The sequence below is a fragment of the Pongo abelii genome, chromosome 15, assembly GCF_028885655.2.
Source record: "Pongo abelii isolate AG06213 chromosome 15, NHGRI_mPonAbe1-v2.0_pri, whole genome shotgun sequence".
Classification (NCBI taxonomy): Eukaryota; Metazoa; Chordata; class Mammalia; order Primates; family Hominidae; genus Pongo; species Pongo abelii.
Genome location: NC_072000.2, coordinates 58408208 through 58426290, shown reverse-complemented (window position 1 = coordinate 58426290; position 18083 = coordinate 58408208). Strand labels below are relative to the sequence as shown.

Sequence of the window (18083 nt, the reverse complement as noted above, 5' to 3'; positions counted from 1 at the left end):
GTTTAGCACCAGGGCCAGCAACTGCGGAGGGTGCATTGGGTCTCCCAGCACTGCCGGCCCGCCCACGCCGCGCTCGAATTCTCGCCGGGCCTCAGCTGCCTGCCCGGTGGGGCAGGGCTCAGGACCTGCAGCCTGCCATGCCCGAGTCCCCGCCCCCTACTCTCCGTGGGCTCCTGGGCGGTCCGAGCCTCCCCGACGGGTGCCGCCCCCTGCTCCACGGAGCCAGGTCCCATACACCGCCCAAGGGCTGAGCAGTGGGGGCGCACCCCGCGGGACTGGTGGGCAGCTCCAGCCAGGGCGCAGGATCCACTAGGGGAAGCCAGCTGGGCCACTGAGTCGGTGGGGACTTGGAGAACTTTTATGTCTAGCTAAAGGTTTGTAAATGCACCAGTCAGCACTCTTGTGTCTAGCTCAAAGTTTGTAAACGCACCAAGCAGTGCTCTGTGTCTAGCTAATCTAGTGGGGACTTGGAGAACTTTTGTGTCTAGCTAAAGGATTGTAAATGCACCAATCAGCACTCTGTGTCTAGCTCAAGGTTTGTAAAGGCACCAATCAGTGCTCTGTGTCTAGCTAATCTAGTGGGACTTGGAGAACTTTTGTGTCTAGCTAAAGGATTGTAAATGCACCAATCAGCACTCTGTGTCTAGCTCAAGGTTTGTACATGCACCAATTAGCACCCTGTCAAGATGGACCAATCAGCTCTCTGTAAAATGGGCCAATCAGCTTTCTGTAAAATGGGCCAATCAGCTCTCTGTAAAATGGGCCAATCAGCAGGATGTGGGTGGGGCCAGATAGGGAATAAAAGCAGGCTGACCGAGCTAGCAGCCTAACTTGTTGGAGTCTGTTTTTGTTCTGAGAGGTGGTTTGTTGTTTTGTTCTTTGTACTAAATCCTGTTGTTGCTTGTTGTTTGGGTCTGTACTGCCTTTATGAGCTGTGATAGTCCCCGTGAAAGTCTGTAGCTTCACTCGTTAAGCCGGTGAGACTATAAATTCAGTAGAAGGAACGGACAACTCCGGATGCACTGCTTTAGAGAGTTGTAACGCTACAAAGGTCTGCAGCTTCACTTCTGAGGTCAGTGAGACCCCTGAGGCCACAGGGAGGGATGAATAATTCCAGACGCGCTGCTGTAAGAGTTGTGACACTCACCGAGAAGGTTTGCATTTTCACTCGTGAAGCTAACGAGAGTACGAACCCACCAGAAGAAAGAAACTCTGAACATGTCCAAACATCAGAAGGAGCAAACTCTGGACACGCCATTTTTAAGAACTGTAACACTCACTGCGAGGGTCCGTGGCTTCATTCTTGAAGTGGGTGAGACCAAGAACCCACTGATTTTGGATACACTATTTTATGGTTAGGACTGAAGACTCTTTAAGCAGAGTGGCACAGTTTTAAGTGCATTTGCATATATTTGAAAGTAAACCAGGCTGGCTCTGGGTGAAACACTGAAATACGGTTGGCTGTTGGTGTTTTGGGCTATCATTCCTTATGTTTGACTCTCCTGTTTCAAAGGTGAGGATCCTTAAGGTTGGGCTGGTGTGTTGGACAAAAAGGGAGTGGTGGAAACATTTGCCGTTCTTGCTGTGCTACGAGGCTACTGAGGGCTGAATAGTTCCGGAAAGTGGGTGGGCTGTGGAGTGTGTGGGATGGTGAAGCACGCTCAGGTGTGCGTTTGAGTATGCTTAAAAAGAAAGTACCGCCGAATGGAAATTGAGCTCCAAAATGGGAACCAGGTTGTACCCTTGGAGAAGGGGGCGTGGCCCAGGAAAGTTGAAAACGATAGCAGAAGACCACAAAAGCAACTAACATCCAGCCCCACATTCAGTAGAATAAGCTCATTTAACCGTAGGCGTTTTCTGTGTCATTTCTTGGTGGACCATTTTAACCACAGGCTTATTTCCGTCCTGAACTCAAGATCTTACAATCAGCTGACCATTTCCTTCCGCTCTCCTTTATCTGACTCCTGGATTTTGAGAATGCCCACCCTGCCCTATCACCTGTCAGCTTGTCTGTGGCCAGCTGCTTCTCTCTGTCTCAACTCCAGCCCTGACTGCAGCCTCTGCGGGATGATGATGGTGCTCTTTCTTCCTGATCTTGTCATTCACTGCCTCAGGACCCTGAGTTTCTGCTGTTTCAACTTCTACATTACCCCAAACCTGGAATTGCCACTTCATTTTAAGAACAGTTGGGCTGGGCTTGGTGGCTTATGCCTGTAATCCCAGCGCTTTGGGAGGCGGAGAGCAGGTGGATCATCTAAGGTCAGGAGTTCAAGAACATCCTGGCCAACATGGTGAAACTCGATCTCTACTAAAAATATAAAAATTAGTCGGGGGTGGGGGTGCTGGTGGTAATCCCTGCTACTCGGGAGGCTGACACAGGAGAATCGCTTGAACCTGGAAGGCAGAGGTTGCAGTGAGCCAAGATCGTGCTACTGCACTCCAGCCTGGGTGACAGAGTGAGACTGCATTTCAAAAAAAAAAAAAAAAAAAAAAGCAGCTGGATATACTGCTGCTGGGATTGGGGTGGAGACAAGGGTTGGAAGGGAGGAACATGGATGGATAGTACAAGTGGGTAAAGCACAGGAAGTGGCTGTTGGGGTAGCAAATGCAATCAATTCATCTTTTAATTGTGTGTGTAGGGGATTAAGTTTTGAAAGACTACGTGTTATTTATAGATACTAGAAGTACGGCACAGGGGAAAAAACTTTGTTATTTAAAAAAATTTTTAACTCACATATTCTTTTTTTATAAATATGAGAAAAAAAGTCTTAACACGTGATAGGAAGCTAAGTATAAACATTAGAATCAAAATTAAGATAGAAATCTTAAGCACATTCAAAGCAGCAAAGCTTTGTTTCAATTCAGTGTTTCATGAACCTAGCATGCGTCAACCACACATGAAATTGTTAAGGAAAATAAATAGAAGAAAAACGTACAAAATATCATTAATGATATGATTGAAAATTCTGACCAAAAATGAAGATGTACTTAGAGATTTTATAGTATTTTAAGTTTTCTGGAATGGAGCCACCATCATCCCATGAATATCTATGTCTTTCACACATTTGGGGTTAGCACAAAAAAAAAACCTTTAAATTTTTTATTTATTTTTTTTGAGACGGAGTCTTGCTCTTTCGCCCAGGTTGGAGTGCAGTGGTGAGATCTTGGCTCACTGCAACCTCTGCCTCCCGGGTTCAAGCAATTCTCCTGCTTCAGCCTCCAGAGTAGCTCAGATTACAGGCATGCACCACCACACCCGGCTAATTTTTCTTTGTGTTTTTAGTAGAGATAGGGTTTCACCATGTTGGCCAGGCTGGTCTCGAACTCCTGACCTTGTGATCCCCCCGCCTCGGCCTCCCAAAGTGCAGGGATTACAGGCGTGAGCCACGGCGCCCAGCCTGATTTTTTTTTTTTTTTTTTTTTTTTGAGACAGAGTTTTGCTCTTTGTCACCTAGGCTGGAGCGAATGGCATGATCTCGACTCACTGCAACCTCTGCCTCCTAGGTTCAAGCGATTCTCTTGCCTCAGCCTCCCGAGTAGCTGGGATTATAGGTGCCTGCCATGATAGTGGACTAATTTTTGTAATTTTTAGTAGAGACGGGATTTCACCATGTTGGCGAGGCTGGTCTTGAACTCCCGACCCCAGGTTATCCACCTGTGTCAGTCTCCCAAAGTGTTGGGATTATAGGCGTGAGCCACCGTGCCTGGCTATTTTGATTTCTTATAAAGTTGTTAATTATATAAACACCTAATTGCTTGTACCCTTTTGCCAGGCATGTGATTATCTGTACATTTTATTTGGTTAGTACAAAACTGTTAATATATGTTTATGCTTCTTTTTGTTTTGCTTATGTATTCCAAATTTAAGAAATTAGGCCAGGTGCAGTGCTCATGCCTGTAATCCCAGCGCTTTGGGAGGCAGAGACAAGAGTATTGTTGGTGGCCAGGAGTTCAAGACCAGCCTGGGCAACATATCAAGACCCCGTCTCTACAAAAATTAAAAAATTAGCTGGGTATGGTGGCAGGTGCCTGTAGTCCTAGCTACTCGGGAGGCTGAGGTGGGAGGATCACTTGAGCCCAGGAGTCTGAGGCTACAGTTAGCTATGATTTTGCCACTGCATTCCAGCATGGGTGACAGCAAGACCCTGTCTCCAAAAAAAAAAAAAAAAAGATTTTTTAAAATGAAGGATATTGCCTTAGTGTGCCTGTGCTGTATAGAGCTGTTCTGTTAGATACTAGTGGGGGAAGAAAGCTAGAAGAGACTGAGTGATGCTAGCAAAATAAATAGCTGAGTTGAAAAGAGAGTGGAAGGTTCAGGAGGGCTGAAAAGAAGGAAGAATAAATGAGGTGAGGGGGATCATCTGGGAACTGAGGACTGGGACTGATACCCGCAGCATCTGGGTCAGCAGATGCTCCTCATTCTCTGTATTCGGGGGACCCAAAGAACCGAGAGACAATTGCTGCCTCCTTGGGTGGTCAGAAAAGGTCATTAAAAGAAAAACTTAGTCTGAACCACAGGCAGGAATGTGTAAAATTCAAAAAGAAAATATATGCTTCTTGGCTAGCTGATGGAATAAGAATCTGCATTGGACACAGAATGGAGCTCAGTGGTTGGGCAGAGGTTATTGAGAACTAAGTGGTCTTTAACAATAATGAGTAACAGTTGCCATTTTTTAAAGGGCTTATTATGTGCCAGGCGCTGTTTTAAGATGTTTGCCTGCATCTTTTCCTTTAACTGGCTTAGTTTTCCTAAGAGGTGGTTCAAAAAGATGAAAGCAACTTGCCCAAGGTTAACTGGCCCAGTTAGTAAGGGGTGGAGCTGGGAGTTGACTGAAGCAAGTTGACACTAGAGGCTGATACTCTTAAGCACTGTACTGCATCCCTAGGAAAACTTGGATCTGTACTTGAATCTTAAATATGTTAATGGGGATATGTTGATCACTGGGAAGGTACATCTCTGTTGTAAATGATGAATGTTTGATTTATATCTTGAGTTCTTGTTGATTTGGTTAGAATTTAGAAAGCCTTAGTCCTGAAGGGTTTTATCAATATGTGGTTTGATCAATACCGCTAGAATGTTAGCTCAGTTTTGTCTGCTTTGTTCTCTACTGTTTGCTCAGCATCTGAAAAACCTCTTGCACATGAACAAACATTTATTGGAGGAATGAAGACAAAGTTGGAGACTGCCTGTAGCTCCATGACGCCTCGTCTGACAAACTAGTCAGCTCTCCTCGGACTTAGCCATGGGAAGGCTTTCAGATGGTGGCAAGAAACTCAGTGAGTCGGATATTTTACCTTAATGGTTGGCAGCATTGTTGGGGGATACGATCTTTTTGATAAGGAACTTGAAGAAAAACTAAGGTCTGTCATATAGGTAAATAACAACTGTTGAAAAAAGGTAAGAGAAAGGAAAAATCAACATAGAAGAGAAATATCTGGGATGGCTTTGTAGAATAATAATTTATTCGACACTGTCAATTTGTCAAGGGCTGTTCTAATTTCTTCATATATTTACACGAAAGGTGGTAGGTAGAATTAATGGTCCCGACCTTTGTCTCTCTTTGTAGCCTAACTTTCTGCCATGAGATTTTGCAGTTCCTCCGACTAATATGGTAAAGTATATTTTCCAGCTCCTTGACTTTAGATTTGGCCATTGGAATGTTAGTAAGCATATATGATGGGGTGTCCTCAAAACCACCCTAAGGTTGAATGACTTGCTAGTATGGACTCACATGACTCAGAGACATTCGTAGTCACAGCTATGATTTCTTACAGAGAAGGAATACCAAGCAACATCAGCAAAGAGAAGGGTGCATGGGGCAAAGTCCAGAGGGAACCAAGTCCAGAGCTCTCTCCCCGGGAAGTCACACAGGACATGGCTAACTTTCTTAGCAATGAGTTGTGACAACACATGTGAAGTGTTGTCCTAGGGAGGTGTGTAGAAAAATTATCAGTAGGGTCCCATGCAGTAGGGTGGAACTCACTTGTAGTTATCCCTGTTAGGGGTCGTGGGCTTAGTCAGCTAAAATGAACCTCATTAACCATAAAGGTCTATTTTAGAAAGCCAGGTGGCTTCCTCCTTGAATTTCTGTATAAACCTTTTGTTTCTGGCCTGAGGTATCAGTTCAGGGGCAGCACAACTCTGGCCAGTAAGCTGGAGACTCCAGGGCCGGGGCAGTCCTCGGCTTTAGGGAGACTTTCTGAGACAGTCAGTTCCAAACAGCTCTGCTTGTCAGTGACATGGCTTCATTTGCCTCATGTGTGTGGACACTTACAGGTGTGCTGTACAGAGCGCAGGGGGCTGGAGCCGGCCAGCTGTGGGTGCCACGGTCAGCGCTGGCCCCATGTGGCTTTGGCTCAGGAGTCAGTTTGAATTCAAAGTGCCCGCTTCGATCTTGGAAAGGCAGCATGGGGAGTTTTCCCTCATGAAGAGGAGGAAGCTCCCAGAAACACTTCTAAAAACAGAAGTCATTAATGCCTCCCTGCCCCTGCCCCATACCTCCCCAGTGTTTTGTTTTTTCTTCCTTGTTACAAAATCAGTATTTCCCATTTTGTAAGCATTACTTTATGGTTTTTTCGTAGTCACTTTTTTCTTCTTTCATCAGACCTTTTGTCTGAAAGGTTATAGGCAAGGGGACAAAAGCATTTTCACAGAAAAACAGTTTTATGCCACTTAAGCAGAAAAGCACGTCATGTTCAGGAATCAGGACAGAGTCCTGAAGTTTCAGAAAGTTCCAAAATGATTGACATAACCTCCCACCTCTTTTGTCCTGATCATGTATCTAGTGAGCAGCCTAGAAAAGATCAACCCCTTTCTGGAAACAGTTGCATTTAACAATTAACCTGCCTTCTGTATTGTGTGTACCAGGAGAAAGGTGAGGGAAGTAGAATCAGGTTGTCAATTCATTATAGTCAACGGCAGCGAATCCAGAACACAACAGGTCAACGGATGTAAGACCCAGAGGGGCTTGATAGTCTGGTCTGTCTGGGCGGTGGAGGGGTAACTGGGATCTCTTCCATTTCAGTTGCTGTGATGTGCTTCCCCCAGGGTGTAACTTTTGGCAGTAATTGCAAGTTAGGAACACAGTCCGCAGGTGTATTAGAAACACAGAACGGAGCAGCTCAATTTCAGGTGGTCCCATCAGAGAGTAAACGTTCTTCCATGAGCATCTGTATGTGACCCAGATGGTCCAGCCAGCATCCGTGATGTTTTCATAGCATCCATGGTCCAGCCAGCGTCCTTGATGTTTTTGTATGTCTGCACGGAGGAATGTCTGAAACCTGCACTGGTCCTCAAGTTGAAGTCCTATTCACCTAACCTATGCCTGCTTTCAGTTGAGCACAGCTTGTCTGGAAGCTGTAACAGCTCATAACAGATAGTGTCTGCATTTAGCTTAAAGTCCCAGGAATTAGGATCTGTGATTTCAAAAATTCAAAAAAAAGCAGAGGCTTTGCTTTCGCAGCAGCAAAGGCAGTCTTGCAGGGGCAGACATCTGTGTTCCAAGTCCAGGTGACAAGCAAGGCTTTTTCTGAGGCTTGTGATAAATGTCAGTCCAAACTGACCTTAAAATATGCACGTCAGGCCAGAAATTCATCAGCCTTCCTAAGGGTCAGACATCTGATTTTGAGAGAGTTCATTAGCAAACTAAAAACTGGTCTTTAAAATTCTAAAAATGTATTTTTATCTGGAGATTGCTTCTCTTCTCATATTATCTCCTTTTTCCCTGAGGCTCCAATTGGCAAAAATAGTAAAAATCATCAGTTATGGAGACTGGCTCTGTTTTTTACTACAGGCCTATTTCAGACATTATAGATTCAAGTTTCAGACTGCCTCAAGAAAGTGAGTTACACAAATTTTTTAGTGTCCCAGTGCATGAAGAAGTTATATTTATGCTTTATGCAGCATTATGTATAGAGAAATACGTGTCTAAAAATGTCCATACCTTAATTTAAAAATACTTCATTGCTAAAAACTGCTATATACAGCATTATGTATAGTGTAATACATGATATCTAAAAATGTCCAACCTTAATTTAAAAATTCTTCATTTCTAAAAAGTGCTAATCATCATCTGAGCCTTCAGCAAGTTGTCATCTTTTTGCTGGTGGAAGGTCTCGCCTTATGTTGATGGCTGCTGACTGATCAGCTGAAGATTGGTTGCTGAAGGTTGAGGTGGCCCTGGTGATTTCTGAAAATAAGACAGCAATGAAGTTTGCCACATAGATTGTCTGTTCATTTTATGGAAGTTTCCTCTGTAGCATGTGATGCCATTTGATAGGAATTTGCCTGTGGTAGAATTTAAAAATTGGAGTCAATCCTCAACCCTGCTGCTGCTTTATCAACTGTTCATGTAATATTCTTATTCCTTCGTTGTCATTCTAACAATGTTCACAGTATCTTCACTAGGAGCAGATTCCATCTAAAGAACCAATTTCTTCTCCTCATCCATAAGAAGCAACTCATTATTCATTCAAGTTTTATCATGAGATTGCAGCAATTTAGTCATATCTTCAGGCTCCACTTTTTATTCTAGTTCTCTTGCTATTTCTACCACATCTGCGGTTACTTCCTCCATTGAAGACTTGATCCCCTGAAAGTCATCCATGAGGATTAAAATCAGCTTCTTCCAAACTCCTGTTAATGTTGATATTTTGGCCTTCTTCCAAAAATCACAAATGATCTTTATGGCATTTAGAATGGTGAATCCTTTTTGGAGATTTTCAACTTACTTTCCCCAGATTCTTCAGAGGAACCACTACCCATGACAGCTATAGCTTTACGAAATGTATTTCTCAAATAATGAGACTTGAAAGTCAAAATTACTCCTTGATCCACGAGCCGCAGAATGGATGTTGTGTTAGCACGCATGAAAACAACATTCATCTCCTTGTACGTCTCCATCAGAGCTCTTGGGTGACGAGTGCATTGTCAATGAGCAGTAATATTTTGAAAGGAATCTTTTTTCTGAACAGTAGGCCTCAATAGTAAGTTTAACATATTCATTAAACCAAGTTGTGAACAGATGTGCTGTTGTCCAGGTTTTGTTGTTCCATTTATGGAGCACAAGCAGAATCAATTTAGCATAATTCTTAAGGGCCCTAAGATTTTTGGAGTGGTCCAGGAGCATTGACTTCAACTTAAAGTCATCAGCTGCATTAGCCCCTAACAAAGGAGTCAGTATGTTCTTTGAAGTTTTGAAGCCAGACATTGACTTCTATCTAGCTATGAGAATCCTAGATATCATCTTCTTCCAATAAAAGGCTGCTTCATCTATCCTAAAAATCTGTTGTTTGGTGTAGCCACCTTCAATGATCTTAGCTAGATCTTCTGAATAATTTGCTGTGGCTTTTGCATCAGCACTTGCTGCTGTACCTTGAAAGAAGATTTGGGACACAGCTTCTTTCGTTAAACCTCATGAACCAACCTCTGCTAGCTCCCAGATTTTCTTCTGCAGCTTCCTCACCCCTCTCAGCCTTCATGGAATTGAATAGAGTTAGGCTGAGCGCAGTGGCTGACACCTGTAATCCCAGCACTTTGGGAGGCCGAGGCGGGCAGATTGCTTGAGGTCAGGAGTTAGAGACCAGCCTGGCCAACATGGTGAAACCCCATCTCTACTGAAAATACAAAAATTACCCAGGTGTGGTGGTGCATGCCTGTAGTCTAGTCCCAGCTACTCGGAAGGCTGAGGCAGGAGAATCGCTTGAACTCAGAAGGTGGAGGTTGTAGTGAGCTGAGAATCACGCCACTGCACTCCAGCCTGGGCGACAGAGTGAGACTCCATCTCAAAGGGGGAAAAAAAAAAGAGAGCGTTAGGGCCTTGCTCTGGATTCTGGATTAGGCTTTGGCTTAAGGGAATATTGTGGCTGGTTTGATCTACCCAGAATACTCAAACTTTCTTCATATTGGCAATAAGTCTGTTTCACCTTTCTGTCATTCATATGTTCAGTGGAGCAGCATTTTCAATGTCCCTCAAGAACTTTTCTTTCCTTTCACAACCTGGCTAACTAGTGCAGTAGGCCTAGCTTTCAGTCTGTCTTGGTTTTTGACGTGCCTTCCTCACTAAGCTTAATCATTTCTAGCTTTTGACTTAAAGTGAGAGATGTGTGACTGTTCGTTTCACTTGAACACTTAAAGAGGTCATTGTAGGGTTATTAATTGGCCTAATCTCTTTTTTTTTCTTTTTCTTTTCTTTTTTGAGATGAAGTCTCCCTCTGTCGCCTAGGGTGGAATGCAGTGGTGCAATCTCAGCTCACTGCAACCTTTGCCTCCTGGGTTTAAGTGATTCTGCTGCCTCAGTGTCCCAAGTAGCTGGGATTACAGGAGTCTGCCACCATGTCTGGCTAATTTTTGTATTTTTAGTAGAGACAGGGGTTCGCCATATTGGCCAGGCTAGTGTTGAACTCCTGACCTCAGGTGATCTGCCTGCCTTGGCCTCCCAAAGTGCTGGGATTATAGGGGTGAGCCCCTGAGCCCTGCCTAATTGGCCTAATTTTAATATTGTTGTGTCTTGGGGATAGGGAGGCCTATGAAGAAGGAGAGAGATGAGGGAATGGCCAGTCAGTGGGGCAGTGAGAACATAAACAACATTTATCAATTAGGTTTGCTGCCTTATACAGGGATAGTTTGTAGTGTCCCAAAATAATTACGATAGTAACATCGAAGAACACTGACCATAGATCCCTATAGTAATAATAAACAAGTTTGAAATATTGTGGGAATTAGCAAAATGTGACACAGAGATATGAAATGAGCACATGCTGTTGAAGAAATGGCACTGATAGACTTGTTTGGGGCAGGGTTGCCACAAACCTTCAGTTTGTAAAAAACCCACAATATTTGCAAAGTACAACAAAGCAAAGTGCAACAAAATGAGGTATGCCTGTATTCAAAGAGTTCACATTCGAATCCACCCACTGGTGGCAAAAAGCAAGAACCTTGTTTCTCATTAACACTCTTTGCAACTTTCTCTGATTGAGGTTATCCCAGTAGTAATTATGAAATTACAAGCATATAATATTTTGCATCAATTTATATCATACATCGAGATGCAATAGTCACAAAACAAGATATTTTAAAGAAATTTATTTTTTTCTCATTGCAAATTTACTCAAATCTCTAGCTGTAAATCTAGCATTTATAGGGTTAACATTCAGCTGTCAGGGAAGATTCTTGCTAGAATGCATGGGAATGGGAATGGTTACTGTAGCAGTGGCAGCAGCAGCTAGGCTGAAGACTGGACAGCCAGAGTGTCTTTTTCTTCCCCTGCCCTTCTCCACTTTCTGATTTATCTAAAGCTTTGTCTAGCCCTGGAATGGATTTAATGTTTTCCCCACTTACTTGGAGGAAAGAGCAATATAAACTTTTAAACTTAATTTTAATTTCTTGGAGACAGGGTCTCCTTCTGTCACCTAGGCTGGAGGGCAGCGGCACAATCATAGTTTACTGCACCCTTGAACTCCTGGGCTCAGGGGAGCCTCCTGCCTCAGCCTTTCCAGTAGCTAAGACTATTGACAAGCACCACCATGCCTGGTTATTTATTTATTTATTTATTTATTTATTGTAAAGATGAGATCTTGTTATGTTGCTTAAGCTGGTCTTGAACTTCTGGCCTCAAGTGAGCCTCCCACCTCAGCCTCCCAAACCTCTAGTATTACAGGCATGAGAGTCACTGCACCAAGCTCTTTATAAAATTTTAGTTTTTAGGTCTAAATCTTTTTTTTTTTCATTTATTAGAAATTTGGTTGATTTAAAAAAAATTTTTTTTTAATTTATTATACTTTAAGTTCTGGGATACATGTGCAGAACATGCAGGTTTGTTACATAGGTATACATGTGCCATGGTGGTTTGCTGCACCCATCAACCCGTTACCTACATTAGGTATTTCTCCTAATGTTATTCCTCCCCTAGTCCCCCACCACCCGACAGGCCCCAGTGTGTGATGTTCCCCTTCCTGTGTCCATGTGTTCTCATTGTTCAACGCCCACCTATGAGTGAGAACATGCGGTATTTGGCTTTCTGTTCTTGTGTTAGTTTGCTGAGAATGATGGTTTCCAGCTTCATCCATGTCCCTGCAAAGGACATCATTTGTTATGGCTGCATAGTATTCCATGGTGTACACGTGCCACATTTTCTTTATCTAGTCTATCACTGATGGACATTTGGGTTGGTTCCAAGTCTTCGCTATTGTGAACAGTGCCGCAATAAACATACATGTGCATGTGTCTTTATAGTAGAATGATTTATAATCCTTTGGATATATATCCAGTAATGGGATTGCTGGGTCAAATGGTATTTCTGCTTCTTGATCCTTGAGGAATTGCCACACTGTCTTCCACAATGGTTGAACTAATTTACATTCCCACCAACAGCGTAAAAGTGTTCGTATTTCTCCACATCCTTTCTGGCATCTGTTGTTTCCTGACTTTTTAATGATTGACATTCTAACTGGTGTGAGATCTCACTGTGGTTTTGATTTGCATTTCTCTAATGACCAGTGATGATGAGCTTTTTTCATACTTGTTGGCTGCATAAATGTCTTCTTTTGAGAAGTGTCTGTTCATATTCTTTGTCCACTTTTTGATGGGGTTGTTTGTTTTTTTTCTTGTAAATTTAAGTTCTTTGTAGATTCTGGATATTGGCCTTTTATCAGATGGATAGATTGCAAAAATTTTATCCCATTCTGTAGGTTGCCTGTTCGCTCTGATGATAATTTCTTTTGTTTTGCAGAAGCTCTTTAGTTTAATTAGATCCCATTTGTCAATTTTGGCTTTTGTTGCAATTGCTTTTGTTGTTTTAGTCATGAAGCCTTTGCCCATGCCTGTGTTCTGAATGGTATTGCCTAGATTTTCTTGTAGGGTTTTTATGGTTTTAGGTTTTATGTTTAAGTTTTTATCCATCTTGAGTTAATTTTTGTATAAGGTATAAGGAAGGGGTCCACTTTCAGTTTTCTGCATATGACTAGCTAGTTTTCCCAATACCATTTATTAAATAGAAAATCCTTTCCCCATTGCTTGTTTTTGTCAGGTTTGTCAAAGATCAGATGGTTGTAGATGTATGGTGTTATTTCTGAGGCCTCTGCTCTGTTCCATTGCTCCATATTTCTGTTTTGGTACCAGTACCATGCTGTTTTGGTTACCGTAGCCTTGTAGTATAGTTTGAAATCAGGTAGCGTGATGCCTCCAGCTTTGTTCTTTTTGCTTAGGATTGTCTTGGCTATACGGGCTCTGTTTTGGTTTCATATGAAATTTAAAGTAGTTTTTTCTAATTCTGTGAAGAAAGTCAGTGGTAGCTTGATGGGGATAGCATTGAATCTATAAATTACTTGGGGCGGTATGGCCATTTTCACGACATTGATTTTTCCTATCCATGAGCATGGAATGTTTTTCCATTTGTTTGTGTCCTCTCTTATTTCCTTGAGCAGTGGTTTGTAGTTCTCCTTGAAGAGGTCCTTCACATACCTTGTAAGTTGTATTCCTAAGTATTTTATTCTCTTTGTAGTAATTGTGAATGGGAGTTCACTCACGATTTGGCTCTCTATTTGTCTATTATTGGTGTATAGGAATGCTTGTGATTTTTGCACATTGATTTTGTATCCTGAGACTTTGCTGAAGTTGCTTATCAGCTTAAGGAGTTTTTGGGCGGAGACGATGGGGTTTTCTAAATATACAATCATGTCATCTGCAAACAGAGACAATTTGACTTCCTCTCTTCCTATTTGAATACCATTTATTTCTTTCTTGTGCCTGATTGCCCTGGCCAGGAGTTCCAGTACTATGTTGAATAGGAGTGGTGAGAGAGGACATCCTTATCTTGTGCTGGTTTTCAAAGAAAATGCGTCCAGCTTTTGCCCACTCAGTGATATTGGCTGTGGGTTTGTCATAAATAGCTCTTATTACTTTCAGATACATTCTATCAATACATAGTTTATTGAGAGTTTTTAGCATAAAGGGGTGTTGAATTTTATTGAAGGCCTTTTCTGCATCTATTGAGATAATCATGTGGTTTTTGTCATTGGTTCTGTTTATGTGATGGATTACGTTTATTGATTTGTGTATGTTGAACCAAGCTTGCATCCCAGGGATGAAGCTAACTTGATCATGGTGGATAAGCTTTTTGATGTGCTGCTGGATTTGGCGTTTGGAAGAGTTAATATTTTTAACTCATCCAAAACCCACCTTTGGGTATTTTTGGTCCTTTTTTCCTCCCAACTGGAGGAAAGAATGAAAACCAAAGGTATCACCCGAGCTATACTATTTTCTCTTCTCACTTTAGCCAGAATGGCTGAAAATAGCCAGGTGATCCAGTGAGTGGATGTCCTTTCTTGGGGAAGGATCTATTATTTAAAAATTCCATGGGTAACTTTTAACTCACAACACTCAGCAGCCAGCTGCTGTTTAATATCATGGGTAACTTTACAACCTTCCAGCCATTAAGGGTTTGTCACCTCCTGTCCCTTAATCCTTCCTTTAACCAAAGAATGCATTTGTTATATTTCATTGAGTCAGAGTTGGTCTAGGGAATCCCACTTTTGACATGAAATATATGTCAGGGAGATCCCTAAGACCACTTCCAGATTTGAGGATTCACCAGGATTGTCAGGATTCAGTATGCAGTTGCACGCATGGCTAGGAATTGTTAGAGTGAAAGGATACTGAGCAAATCAGCAAAAAGAAAGGGGCATGGGACAAAGTCTGGAGGCAACTAGGTTCAAGCATCTATGCATCCTCTCCCTGGGGAGTCACACAGGATGTGCTTAATTCCCCAAGCAATGGGTTGTGACAACACGTGTGAAACTGATACCAACAGGAGACAGAGAAATACTGGGTAGAAGAGGGCAGTTCCCTGGCAAAGGCCCCACCCTCAAGCCTGAATACCCACAGCCCTAAATGGGAACAGGCATTCCTGTTTTTGCACCGAAAAGTTGCCTTTTGGCCCTCCATGCCCCCCCTCCTGTACCCATATAAACCCCAAATCCCTGGCTCCAGAAGGAGACCAGGAGATGATCGGCGACCAGAAGATGATCAGAGAGCAGAAGGGTGGCAGAATGGTGCAGCAGAGAGAAAAGAAGGGGCATCTGAATGCCGAGAGGAGTTCGACTGGGGTTGGTGGGAGAGGAGATCGGCTACTGGGTGGCGAAACTCCAGGGGAAGATCATCTTCCCACTTCATCCCCCTTGTAGCTCCCCATCCGTCCCACTGAGAGCCACCTCCACCACTCAGTAAAACCTCTGCTTTTACCATCCTTCAAATCTGTGTGTGACCCAATTCTTCCAGGATGCTGGACAAGATCTCAGGATATAGAAAGCTGTCACATTGGCCCTCTGCCCTTGCAAAAAGGCAGAGGGTCTACTGAGCTGATTAACACTCAAGCTGTCCATGGACAGCAAGGCTAAAAGAGTGCACCCTAACACACACCCACTTGGGCTCCTGTACCTGTCCGTCTGTGTGCTCCCCATCCTGTCAGGGGTTTGAGCAGCGGTGGTGACCAAACAGATGAGCCCCACCCCTGTTGCCATCTGCAAGGGGGGTCAGGGAACTCTCCCATCTCAAAACGTTGTCTATCAGGGAAACTCATTAGAGACTCGGTGACCAGGGTTTCTAGTGGGGGCTGATCGTGCAGGCACCTTTGCCTGGCAGGTACTAAAATTTCAGACTCCCAGAAGGAAAGCACTTCTTCAGGGTAAAAGTATTGTTTGCACAAAATGTTTAGGTACAGTGAGGCTTTCTTATCAAAGATAGTGTTATCTCTCCACAAATTCAAGTTTCCAGATACTAGCCAAGGGCAACCTTGCAAGCAGGTTTTTCTAAGGACAGCAGTATCAGGCTTGCTATGCTCTTTTCTGCACAGCATGATGTGGCAAAAATTTCAAAAAGTTTTTGCCCAATCAAGCTTGTCCTTGTTTCCCTCCTCTGTTATGATGAGAAAAACATGACTGATGTAGCCCACTTATCTGAGGAGGAATATATGACATATAGGAAATAAAGCTGGGTCTCCAGCAGACCTCAGTCAAAATCAACCAATAACCCTAGGCATTCTCTGTACATGAGGAGCTCAGCTGAGATAGGTAGAGTTGTCCAGCTGAGTCCAGCTTAGGTAAGCTGACCCTCAGTCAATCCTTAGCTGACCCTTACATCTGTGAGAATAATTGTTTTAAGCCACTGTGTTTTGGGATGGTTTGTGGCAGTAGCTAAATGATACACTAATTTAACACTCCCAATAGCACTATGAGGTAAATAATATTATTATTATTTTGGAGACAGGTTCTTACTCTGTTACCCAGGCTGGAGTGCAGTGGCATGATCTCAGCTCACTGCAGCTTCTGCCTTCTGGGCGCAAGCGATTCTCCTGCCTTATTCTCCTGAGTAGCTGGGACTATAGGCACGTGCCACCACTCCCAGCTAATTTTTGTATTTTTTTCCTTGCAGAGATGAGAGTTCACCACTGTTGCCTAGGCTGATCTCGAACTCCTGGGCTCAAGCGATCTGCCCGCCTCGGCCTCCCAAAGTGCTGGGATTACAGGCATGAGCCATGGTGCCTGGCCGAGGTAAATATTATGAACTTCATTTTAGAGATGAGGAAACTGAGAAAACCAAAGAGGGAAATTAAGGTCCCGTTTATCCAAAGTCCCACAACTTCTAAGCGGAAGGGCCAGGATCTGAAGGCAGAATTTCGGCTCCAGAGCCTGCATGCCTAACAATTGCTTGATGCCATCTTGGAGCTTTGGCTGGAACTGGGAGAAGGGCAAAGCCTCAGGTAAGAATAGGCACATCTTGTAAGGAAAGCAGTTGGGAGGCCAGCAAGCGAGAAGGGAAATCATTGTGTTAGAGACTCATGAAGAATCATGTTAGAACCTTCCTCTCCTACCTTTGTTTTGAATGTAATGTTGTGAAGGCAAGCTTTGAGATCTCAGGGGAAAAATGGAAAAGAAACCTCAGAATCATGTTCAGAAAACCTCGAGGATGATGATGATTAATAGAGATTGGGCATCTGCTAAGTGGTGGATACTGCTAAGCACTTGTAGTAATCTTTGGTGCTGTCCAAAAATACCTTCAGTATTTTCTCCAGGGTCCACAGTAGAATTTCACTTTCTTGCTTTCTGGAAGTAGAGATGGCCAACTGATCAACTTTACTCTAGGGTCAGCAAACTACATTCTTCAGCCTGTAAGCTAAGAATGGTTCCTACCTTTTTTATAGCATTAAAAAAAAATAAAGTATGTGAAAGAGACCACATGTGGTTACAAAGCTGAAACTTTTTACTATCTGGCCCTTTACAGAGAAAGTTTGTTAATCCGTGTTTTAGTCAAATACACTGATAGTGGAGGTGGCATGTGTCACATCCAGGTGGAAGCTTTTAAGGGCCAGCATATGATTTTTCCACTTTCTCTTTTCTTCTGTCCTGGTTACAGAGAGAGGATCTCAGTCTGGAGTGAGGATAGTGCAGGTGGAGCCTTTACCTGACTTGCTGTGGACATGCAGTATGATAAAGGCATAACATTATTGTAATTTTAAATCACTGAGACTTTTTATTACTGAGGCATACCTAGACTATCCTGACTGACATAGCACTTTACAGACATTTAATCCACACAATTGCCCTATAAGATATTATACTCTCCTTTTGAAATGTATCCTGAATCAGATAATTTAAAACACATGAACACCACCATACTCCATATCATCATCATATCTCTCTTAGACTATTGTCACAGCTCCTGATGGCATTTCTTTTTTTTTTTGAGACGGAGTCTTGATCTGTTGCCCGGGCTGGAGTACAGTGGCTCGATTTCAGCTCACTGCAACCTCTGCTGTCTGGGTTCAAGTGAGTCTCCTGGCTCAGCCTCCTGAGTAGCTGGGATTACAGGCATGCGCCACCACACCTGGCTAATTTTTGTATTTTTAGTAGAGATGGGGTTTCACCATGTTGGTCAGGCTGGTCTGGAGCTCCTGAGCCTCAGCCTCCCAAAGTGCTGGGATTACAGGCGTGAGCCAGTGCGCCTGGCCTCCTGATGGCCTTTCTGATGACATTCCTGCCTCTTATAGACTGTTCTCATCAGTCAGAGACATCTTTTAAGAATTATAATA

At 43.2% G+C, this 18083-nt stretch overlaps 1 long non-coding RNA gene across 1 annotated transcript; it reads left to right on the top strand.

Annotated features, from left to right (window-relative positions):
* The first annotated feature begins 793 nt into the window (after nt 1-793).
* LOC129049906 (uncharacterized) lies at nt 794-16811 on the top strand. The gene is made up of 3 exons (XR_008513295.1): nt 794-1513; nt 5121-5277; nt 16427-16811. It is a non-coding gene; the product is annotated as an uncharacterized LOC129049906 (long non-coding RNA).
* The last annotated feature ends 1272 nt before the right edge of the window (nt 16812-18083 follow it).